An 11605-nucleotide genomic window follows, 5' to 3' on the forward strand; every position below is an offset into this window, starting at 1 on the left:
AGTAGTGAAAAAACTATACAGTGGAAATGGGAAGCTGAAGGACATCATCCTTCAGGGCCCCATTTGTCCTTAGAGGTTATTTTTTCTTAGTGTTCTCTCCTGTAGTGGCTTGTTTTATCTTCAAAGTCTAAGGAATTCATTTTTTTATTAATCGATGACCACTTGACTCACTTGAATTTTGATATGCAGGCACTGAGTTAATTTTCCCTTCCTGCAGTTGCTATACCTCTGAATTTTCAGACCGGCTAAGCTACCCCCATTGATGACCCTGGGATCATCTGGGTAGCTCCTGAGCCCCAGGCCCTGGCCAAGGGAGGACTTACATGGCACTGGTGTTGGAAAATCATTCTAAAATAGTAAGTCAGGAGGGGAAGTGGATTGGGAGTGTGAGGTAAGGCCTGCTCATCCGTTGCACCCAGCCAACATCACTCACACCCACTCTATTCCAGGGCTTAGCTAGAGGCTCAAGGACAAGGTGGATTTAGCTTCAAGGGAAAGGAGATCGCAGAAGTGTCCTCTGCAGTCCTTTAGGCTTGGATGATGGAGATGGGTGAACAGTTGGACATGAAGACATTCATTTGAAAATAACTGGCCCAGTTGAGTGAGCAGGGTCCATGTGCAAATGGAAGTAATGTAGAGGGAAAAATGCAGAGTACCGTGGAGCACAAAAAGGAATCATCCCTTATTTTTAATGTGAGTGTAAAAGTGTCTAAATGCGATGCCAAGGGTCGGAGAGAGCTTGAGCATAGCGTCAGATAGACTTGGTTCTGAATTCCAGCTCTTCACCTCAGAGCTGTCTGAGATAACATTCAAAACTTCTCTGAAATTTATTTATATGTGGGGCTGAAGATTTGTAGGATGAGGATAAAACTGGATTAATGCCTACAAAATATCTGATATGGTACCTGGTACAGAGTAAACTCTTAGTGAGGGTTAGTTTTCCTTCCCATCTTTCTGAGGTGCAATATGAATAATGACAATCCCATGGTAGCCAAAGTCTGTACTCAGAGCTGGCTTGGAAAAGCACATATTTGTAACAATTTAGATCAACAAGAATTATTAAGTGCTGGCCACATGAATGGTGAAACCAGAGCACAGCATGATAACAGAGCTTTTCAAGGTCATGAAACTGTAAAGTAGGATCAAATTCAGTTTTCCTAAAGCTGCCTTGAAGGTTGGCTGTGAGTTCCTCATTTTCTAGCTCAACTTGTTAAGGTCAGAGAGTCTGTGTTTTTAATTAAAAACAAAATGCTTCCATTCAACAAACAGACCTCCTATCTCAGTAGCCATTAGGAGCACAGTGGGTCTTCTCCCAGCCTTAATAAGGTCAAGAAAGAAACATCCTCAGCATCTGCTGTCCATCCACCCCATCCTTCTTGGCTCTACAGCCTGCATCTCTTTCTCTCTGGGAAATCTGTGAATTAGGATCCGTTCCTAGGGATGCCAGCCCAGGAAGCTGCACTCAGCTTGTCTGCGTGTGCAGAGAACCCGGACCTCTCAGACACCCACAACAAGAGTGGCACTTGACCTTGGGCTGAGTGATGAACTTGGTTCTTGATTACAGGCTGCCATAGGTCCTCCAAATGCCATCCTCCTAGCTCAGGTGGTCACTTCTGCCCAGGACACATTTGGTGTAAATGAGATGCCTAAACTCCATTCCTGGTGGTTCAGTAAGTGCCTTTTGCATTTGTTCAATGAGGAAGGTAAGGACCTTCTGCCTAGACTGGAGCGGAAGGAGAAAGCCTCTCCTCTCCCATCTTGGTCATCACACAGAGACACAGAACAAAGAGCCCTGACTTACTTGAGTTCTTGTCTCTTTTCTGCTACTTACCAACTGACAAGTTCAATTGTCCACCTGAAAAATGCCAAAGTTTAGTGAGCTTAACCCTGTTTATTGGCAGTTCTGATATTTGATGACTGTGGACTAAGATTCACGGGGACACAGAACCTGCTTTGGATCAGATAGACCTGTGTTAAGACTCCAGCTCCTATACTCACCAATTCAGAAAATTACCCTTTGAGTTTTCATTTCATCAAAGGATATTGTATGATGGATATAAATACTTAACATATAGTGCCAGTATACAGTATATGTTCATTAAACAGCAGTTTAAAAAAATCCCCAATAAATCATCTTAATACACATAGATGTAGAAAAACAAAAACAAAAACATATATGCCCTGCCCTACATTGCTAACAGGAAGAGCCCCTTAAAATCTACCCTCGGGTCATTTTCTGTTCTTCAGACCAAACATGGCATGTTATAAATTCTCTGAATTCCCTCTGAGAGAGCCCCAAACAGAAGCCAGAGCTGCAGGGGACCAAGGAACTGGACAAACAGACAGCATTTCTGATCCTGAGGTCGGTTAGGCAATAGGAAAACACCCTTTGGGGCAGATTGCTGACAAAAAGCCCCTCCTGTTCCAAACTGGAGGCAGACTGGAGCAGAGGGAGGAAGCAAGCCAGCCTTTTGGTTTAGCTGGGGCCCAGCTGGCTCGTCTGACGGAGGCGGGGACCCAGTGCTGGGCTCTCCTTTCCCCACCGCTTGCATTCTGTGAGGGAAGCCATCAGAATGGGAGGTCACCGGATTGGCCAAAGACTTGTCCCGTGGGGCTTGGAGAGTGACAAAAGTGGCACCGAGTTCTTTTTTCAGGGTGGTCTCTGACGGGAACAGAGCATCCAGGGAAAAGTTTTGATGACAGAACACTAAAACAGAAACACATTTTTGGGGCTGAGATTTCCAACTTGGGGTCTAAACTGCCACCCAGTATAGAAGCCTGAATACAGAGAAAAGCCTCTTTGGGATTCAGATTGCAAAGATTCTTCCCTGCTTTCTTCCCTACACACAAAAGAAAGTGAAGCTCTGTGCTCCAGGATGGAGCTGGAGAGAGAAAGATCCATTTCTTTAGAGCAGAGGAGATGGAGTCCAGAGGATTTGTAGGAAAATGCCCTTTGCCTGAAGGCCCCGCGGCGACCGGGCTGGGCTAAGCTGATTAAAGCTCTGTTCAGAATTGCAATAAACCCAGAAGATATGCCGGGGCCACTGATGGCCCTCAAGATTAGCCACTAAACTGATAGCTCTCTCTGGGATTGTGGCTGCTGTATTTTTGGAAACTGGGCACTTAAGAAAAAAATTTCTATTTTCTCATGGCTCTGTGTGAGGACCTCATTAATTTCCCAAAGTCTCGGCAGAAGAACAATTGCTCTAATTCCATCTGGCAAGCTTCTAAAGCGTGAAAATTTCTCCTGGAATATAAAATATATGGAAAATGAATAGACACACTTATATATGACCTCGGTAACAGATGACCCAGTATACATAATAGGCTACACCCCGTATGCACACACGCACATATGTGTATATAAATTTTTTTTTTTTCCTTGCCTTTCTGCCCTTATCCTGGAATTCTTAGCCATTTGGCCTGTCCCTGCTTATTAATGATGTTTCCAGAGCAGAGCTCATTGGCGCATTTTCGGCAATGGGTTGATTAATAGGGGGGCACTGGGGAGCTCTTTGGGAGCCTGGGCATTGCTGGCTTGTTGACCTTGATGCTCAGGGGATAGTCTAGCTTCAAACTATGGAATCTCAGTTAGCATCATAAATTGTGGAGCCACTGGTTTTATTGCCCTTCTGCCTCCTGCTGGGAGTGTTGTTTCTCTTTAATAATGGGCTGAGCAGCAGCAATGAACACTTCCCCTCCTCCCTCCGTGACTTGCCCCAAGGTCCACTCTCCTCCCCCACCTCTACTCTCTACCTCCCAGCTTTGGTCATCAAAGTGCCCACATGCGCGCGCACACACACACACACACACACATGTGCTCACAGGATCACACACATTTATAGACATACACATCCATGTACATATATAGAAACCTATCACCCTCTTTTTTTCAGCTTCCGGTCTTAGTAAGTATACCCCCACCCCCTTTCTTGGCACAGCTAAATCAGGCAGGGATTTTCAGAAGGCACTTGTCTAAACATCAAAGAAAAACAGAAAGTAACCAGCGTTAGAAAATATCAAGAGCATAAAAATAGTCTTGTTTTCAAAATAGAGATTGCTAGAATCTCAGCGGAAATAGGGAAGAGCTGGTCTGCCCTCCCAGTACTGTTCTCAGAGCAAAAAGAATGCTGCTTGCTCCCTCAGTTCCCCCTTCCCCTGGCCACTGGAGCCATCCCACTCCTTGGGCCCCAGGGACTAAATTCCATACACAAGCTTGCCCTGGAGCTGGACCCACCGGAAGGTTCACTTCTCAGCCTGATGTCAGCACCTCCCCCCTTCTAGATCTACCCAACTCCCACACCCAGAAAGCTCCAACTCCTGCTTCAGATCCCTGCTCAGCTGTCACTGTTTTTAGGGAAGGCTTCTGCGGTCTCCCTCTCAAACCTCTCTCTTCACATCCAAGAAAGAGTAACATCATCCCTCGGTATCCACAAGGGATTGCTTCCAGGACTCGGCGGGGGTACCAGAATCCGTGGATGCTCAAGTCCCTTGTGTGAAATGGCAGAGTGTTTGCATATAACCCACACACACACTCCTGTATACTTTAAATCATTTTTAGATTACTAATAATACCTCACACACTATAGAGGCTACGTAAATAGTTGCTGGCACAGGGCAAATCCAAGTTTTGCTTTCTGGAAATTTCTGGAATTTTTTTTTTTTTCAAAAATGTTTTGATCCCCAGTTGGCTATATCCACGGATGTGGAACCCGCAGATGTGGAGGGCAGACTGTACTATGTTCTTTTTCCTTTTCACAGCAGCCATCACAGTTGTAAAGGTATGTTTGTTTATGTCCAGCATTTGGTTAATGTCGGTCTCCAGAGCTGGAATGTAAATCCCTTCAGGGCAGGGATCCCACATGTGAGCGTATCATCCTTAAATCCCCAGCGTCTATCCCATTACCAGGAATGTAGTTCATAATAAGTAAATACTTATTGACTGAATAAACAAAACTTCTGTATTGCATTACATGCATAGGAGAGGTTTCCAAAACCTATCCTTGTTCAAATGTCGAGGAGAATGACCTGCTCTGATACGATTGGTGTCCCACTCAGGTCCTTTGTATGGAGCTGGGGCCCCTATCTCAGCAGGACAGGATGTCAGTGACTCACAGCTGGACGTTTCTCCAGAGAATTACTCTAAGATCAGGGGATGTCTCACCGGAAAAGCCTGGAAAGCTACATTCCCCCCCGAAGGTGCCCAGTAGCTAATGGCCAATTAACATGGGGGTAGAAAAGCCTGGACCCCTTGCCTCATGGTGGGAACTCTGTGGTGCCTTTCAGGCTGCAGTGTTGTCTGTGGAATCAGGCTGAGACAAGACTTTAGCTGAAACCACATCTTAGCCTGGCCTCTTCCCCTGCCCTATGCAGCTTCCCTCATCCCCTTACAGAGTTTACCTTTGAGCACTCCCTTCAGAACGTATTTGTATATGAATCTCGGTCTCAGGAACTGTTTCTAGGGACCTAAACTAAAACACCTTTGAAATTCTGAACCAGTGGGATGATGGTAAACTGACTTTCTGGAAATAAAAACAAACGACAACAACTCTGATTTGTGAAATTTGCCAACTTCCGTGGTGTGAATAACTCCCATGATGGCCGATTTCAAGCTACCAACGTGATGTCACTAAACACACAATTAGAAAGAGATACGTACAATTGGCTTATGGGAGTCAGTATGAGCCATGTACGACACACTGTCGCTCACAATATGCATGAAATAAAAGTTGTACACAATACCTATATTATTAGTAGCACCGCTTAGAGCATCAACTACGTGCCAGACATCATGATGAATACATTTATCTCAGTCCCCACAATACCTCCAGGAAGTTTGTATTATTGTCCCCATTGTACAGATGTAGACTGTGGCTCATAGAATTACATGATTTACCTAAGGTCCCGCTGTTAATAAATGCTACAGCTGAGATTCAGACCCAGACCTGATTCTAGAATCAATGTATGACCATGTATGGTGTCACCTATTAAAGGATAATAAATGCTCTTTTCATGTGTAGAGCATTTTATAGTCTGCATGGTGACTCTTTTTTTTGGGGGGGGGGGCAGTGATTTGCAGTCCTTAGCATATTTGATTATCTCAATAATGTAAACTATTCAGGGCAAACACAATTATTGTCGAGAACGGACATTGAGGCTTATTGTGATTTGTTCAGGGTTCTGGGGAGCAGACCTAGGGCTGTGAATCAGGGTCCTTGTGGTGCAAATGGCTTTCCAGAAGACCCTGTTCTTTTCTCTCCAGAATGATCTCAGTGGCAGCCTTACTATTTTCTGGATGTGAAATCTATCCCAATGTATCCAGAGAAGGTTGGAATTTAAGGGATTGTAGGGAACCTCATGTATCAATTCTTCAGCAGATTGAGCACTTACTGTTGTCAGTCTAGAATGGAAACTCAAGTAAGGAAGATACAGTTTCTAAGGGGGCTTGGGTTAAACCAATCTAGTTTACTTTAGCATGTGATTACCAAGTACCTGTAGCACCTGCTGGGGAACTCCTAGGGTGTTTCTGAGACTTTGCTCTGATGCAAAGCACTTAATGTAGGACACGGCACATGACAGGCAATTGATATGTCTTCCTAGATCCTTCCTTCTTCCTTGGTCCAAAACTGTAAGCAGATCCTGCTAATGGATGACAAGACATTTAGGCGACAGTAGAACTATGCAAGTAGGCCATTTCAGACCTAGGGGTGTTTGGTTCACCCCTCAACGCCATCTTGTGGGCAATGGAAACTTTGCCAAGGTTTGGGGAAGCTTGCCCAGTCATTGTGTGATTCGACTTAAAATCGGAATTGGATAACCTTCGAGGCTCTGGAAGGAAATCCAGGGAGCATCTCAAAGTGCAGAAGCAGAGTTTAGGTATCAAGAGTAATGGAGTTGACTCCTGGCCCCACTGTCCACACTGAGTTGTGGGTGAGACACTGGCTGTGGGGCATTTATTTTTCAGTTCCCAGCAGAGGCTCTGGAATCAGGCAGATCCGGGCTTGGTTTGGGCTCTGTGGTTGTGTTCTTGGCCGAGGCCCTGACCTCTCTCAACCAAGTCTCCACCATTTGAAAACTGGAGATTCAAATAATGTTTATTTTACTGCCTTCTTGAGAAAATATTATGAGATTATTCATAATTAGCAATCTGTCTAACACTTGGTTCCTTGAATGTATACATAAATGGTAGATATTATTATTATTGCTGCTATTATCACTTTCATTGTGGGCTATTATTTTCTACCCTCTCTACCATCTGGATGGTTACATACTTGAAAATCTAAATCAAAGAGTTATTAATGAATACACTTTTTCCCCTTCTGTAAGAGAGAGCTGTGGGACAAAAATCACTTCTCTCTGAGGTTGGGCCTGTGGATAAGTTAGGTGGCTGTTAAGTGGGACAAGAAGCCAGTTTGGGGCATCCTGTCCATTTAACCCACCGTCAGTGATCAGGAGGGTCTGAGGACTCCCTTGAACCTCCCATCTATGGAGTATCTGGTGTCTACAAGACCGCTGAGAGATGAATAAGGGGTGATCTCCTTCAAATATCACCTTTATCATTCCCACCATTTTTTTTACAGAACTCTTTATTTATTTATTTATTTACTTATTTACTTATCTATTTATTGGCTGTGTTGGGTCTTCGTTGTTCTGCACAGGCTTTCTCTAGCTGTGGCGAGCAAGGGCTGCTCTTCATTGTGGTATGTGGGCTTCTCAGTGCGCTGGCTTCTCTTGTTGCAGAGCATGGGCTCTAGGCACACGGGCTTCAGTAGTTGCAGCATGAGGGCTCAGTAGCTGTGGTTCGTGGGGTTAGTTGCTCCCTGGCATGTGGGATTTTCCCAGACCAGGGATTGAACCCGTGTCCCCTGCATTGGCAGGTGGATTCTTAACCACTGTGCCACCAGGGAAGTCCCACATTCCCACCATTTGATAATCTGATGAATGCTATCTCTTCATCCTCTGTTCAGGGGACCAGACGTGTATATAGGTTTTTACATACACCATTTTACTTGTAATTTCAGACTAAACTCAGCCACAGACTCCATTATTAAAAACTTCAATATATGTGGAATATAGAAAAATTGTACAAATCAACCCGTTTACAAGGCAGAAATAGAGACACAGGTGTAGAGAACAAACATATGGACACCAAGTGGGGAAAGCGGGGGGAGGTTGGGGTGGGATGAATTGGGAGATTGGGATTGCCATATATACATTACTAATAAGAAAAAAAAATCAAATTGTACACTTTAAATATATGCAGTTTATTGTATATCAAAAAAAAATAAAAAAAAAAAGAACTTCAGGTTCAGAGACTTCCTTGGTGGTGCAGTGGTTGGGAGTCCACCTGCCAATGCAGGGGACACAGGTTCGATCCCTGGGCCAGAAGGATCCCACATGCTGTGCAGCAACTAAGCCCCTGTGCCACAACTGCTGAGCCCAGGTGCCTAAAGCCCATGCACTGCAACAAGAGAAGCCACCGCACTGAGAAGCTCACATGCTACAACGAAGAGCAGCCCCTGCTCGCCACAGCTAGAGAAAGCCCATGCACAACAATGAAGACCCAACACAGCCAATAAAATAAATAAATAAATAAATAAATCTTTTAAAAAAAGAGTTTAGGAAATTTGGGGGGAAGAAAAAGAGAACTTCAGGTTCAGCTGGCATTTGTTGATACCTACCTGGTGCCTAGCACTGTGCTAGTTCAGTGGTCGATGCAGATAAAGCTATTGCTCTAACGCATTTGCACTGTTTTAAGGCAGGAAACCATGAAATTGATAGACTGCAGACCACAGCCCAAACTGAGCAGGGCCACATGCGACGGGCCCTTTAATTAAAGGACTGTGGACAGTCCATAGTGGAGGGAAGTGTTTCTGCCTGGAGGTGTTGAGATTTACTAATCACCTGAGACTTGCAAGGGTACCCAGTTCTGAGGTCGTTCTGGGTGAACTTACCAACTCATGGCAAAACCTCAACTTTATACTCTCTGTGAGCCTAAAACATCCAAATCACCTTAAGGCAAACCTTCCTCCCCATCTCAGCTTGCCTTGGAAGCAGCAGAGAGAGGCAGAGGTGGCTGGATTTTGCAGAAATCCTTCAAAGAGCCAAGCACCCTGTCAGACATATAACACCTACATATATATATGTTTTCTTTTTTGCAGTGAACATTATTATATCCACTCTACTGCTGATAAAACTAAGGCTCAGGGAGTTTGAAGAAGTTACTCAGAGTCACATAGAGGGAGGGTGGTGGGTTTGACTTCAAATTCCCTGTTGTTTCCATTACACAGGGTGGGCATGTAGGAGAAACATCTCAGTGTGGATGCAAGTTGAAGATCAATGTCCCTGACCTCAAATAACTCACAGTCAGATAAAGAGTTCTTAACCTTTTAGGGGGAAGGGCCTGGTTTGGAAATAATTATGTAACTCTGAGAATCTCCCTAGAAAAATACTGGATATCTTGTGTACAGTTTCAGAGGAATATTTGTAACCCCCTCCCCTTCTTGATCCTCAGCAAAGGCTCTGGGCTCAAAATACCCTAAAAGCAGATTCCTTAGTAATTCCAAGGTGCCCACGTCCTGTAGAGGAAAGGCTGTCCTGTACTCTATTGAAACTTGCATGGAAAGAGACAAGTGCCTGCTGTGGAACCCGCCCATTACGTGCTGGCTGTGGCCTCAGCGCTTAGAAAGATGCTCTGCAGGACAATTCATCTAAAAGACTCGGGCCATTCAGCCAGGCTTAGGGCCGCCTTCCCAGCGACCGCACAGCAGAACGGCCACCGTGAAGGGCTTCGGGTCCATTTTGTGTAGTTAAAGCAAACCTCCAGGAGCTTTGCTGGGCAAGTGGGAGATGGCGTGTAATTCCCTTTGTAGGAGAATCTGTTTGGGAAACATGGGGGAGAGTGAAATCCCACATAGTACAGAGTATTTCCTTATTTGTTTTCAATCTAAATCAGAAAGGTATTTCTTGACGTTGGCAGAGTGGATTTTGTATGTGGGGGTGTGTGTGTGTGTGTGTGTATCTAGAGTTAAGTGTTATAGGGATTTTCAGGGTGTTGGTATGTTCTATTTCATGGATCTGGTGCTGGTTACATGAATGTGTTCAGTTTGTGAAAATTCAGTGAACTGTACACCTAGGTAGGTATACTTATCTATGCATTTATTATACTTCTCTCTCTATATATATGCATATACTCTGTGTATATATTTCCATATGTATATTAAAATGTTTTTAAAAAGAATGAAGCAAGTGATCTAAAACTTGAACATTTATGAGGAAAATAATATAATTTTCTAAGGTAATTTAAATGCTTAAAGTCATAGTCAGCCAAATGTCTGCCATATTAATTTAAAGATTCTGTGAACCACGACCAAGACAGCGTAACACATGTGAACACCCTGAGCTGGGAGATGCCGCCAGTTCCAGTTATTCCCTTGCAGTGTGTCCGACAGCAGGTCACTGGGCTCTCTAAGGGGGCTTTGAGTGACTCCAGCCCCTGTCCCTCTCTGGGGCCCTGCCTCCTCCCTCCTGACTCCGCTCCACTGAGTCCTGGCTGCTATGAGCTACAAGGTCAGATTGGATTCATTCATTTTGACCTGAGCCATCTTCCAGGCCCACCGGGTTGTGGAATGTGGAAGGAGTCTGCTGCCAGGTTCTTGGCATCGTTTGCACGGGGGTGTTGGTGAGCAACCTGCCCATCCCACTATCGTCTGGCTTTCTGATGGGCTCCATTCATTCACAGGTTCTTCAATGTCCAGTTAGAGCCTGCCCCACCTAACTCTTGACCATCTTGGTCTAGTAAGGGGTTGGACCCAGCTCCTTCTACTCTCCCTGCCCCCCACACCGTCTGATTGCTCCAAATTTCACCTCCTTTGCTTATGAGCTGGACTTTAAACACAAGGCTGTCAGCTGGACACCTAATGCAGCGGCTTTTGTGCCTGACACCCTCAGTTTCATGCTCCCCAAGGCTCCAATTCATGTACATGCCTTGTTCAGCTCAGCCACCAGCATCATTTTATTCCTTCCTCCCTTTCCTGGCAGCTCCTGCTGTTTGGCATCTGAGTTACGACATCCTGTGTCTCTACGCTTTGGGGAAGCTGCTGATTTGGAAAATAAGAAGGTCTGACTGAACTCCAGGAGGAAGAGAACCCGAGTCAGAGCTGAGGTTCTAAGTCAGCAGTGCAGCAGCAGCAATATGTGAACATAGGAGAGAAGGCAGGAGACCTGCACCCCTGGACGGAGGAAATGCAACCCCCAGGCAAGGGAGAATGCACAAGGGGCTGCCCAGGCCGTCTTTGGAGACTCAGCCTGGTTGCTTTGTTTGTTGGGGGCTGGGGGTGGGGAGGGGAGGGTGGGATGTAATGACACATAGTGATGTGTGTCTCTGCCTTTCTCTCCCCATCACCATGAACATCCCCGCCCCCCTGAGCCGGTTTAGTCCCCTACGCGTTTCTTTCTTTATTCGCTTTCCAAAGGATTTAAGGACGTCAGCTCTCCATATGTCATGGATCATGTGCCTCCAAAATGCCCCCCAAAGACCCCGCAGAGCATAATTTCTGCAAATATATCTCAGAAGACGCAACTCTCCAAGGCCAGGGTCAGGTAG

General features: G+C 45.3%; 1 long non-coding RNA gene across 4 annotated transcripts in view; it reads left to right on the plus strand.

Annotated features, from left to right (window-relative positions):
• Nucleotides 1-11301, plus strand: part of LOC130832505 (uncharacterized) — a 49427-nt gene extending 38126 nt beyond the window's left edge. For all 4 annotated transcript variants that reach the window (XR_009048305.1, XR_009048306.1, XR_009048304.1 and 1 more), the window contains one exon: nucleotides 11041-11301. This is a non-coding gene — a long non-coding RNA (uncharacterized LOC130832505). The remainder of the gene's footprint in view (nucleotides 1-11040) is intronic.
• Nucleotides 11302-11605: the final 304 nt, after the last annotated feature.

Source organism: Hippopotamus amphibius, chromosome 12, assembly GCF_030028045.1.
Source record: "Hippopotamus amphibius kiboko isolate mHipAmp2 chromosome 12, mHipAmp2.hap2, whole genome shotgun sequence".
Lineage (NCBI taxonomy): Eukaryota > Metazoa > Chordata > Mammalia > Artiodactyla > Hippopotamidae > Hippopotamus > Hippopotamus amphibius.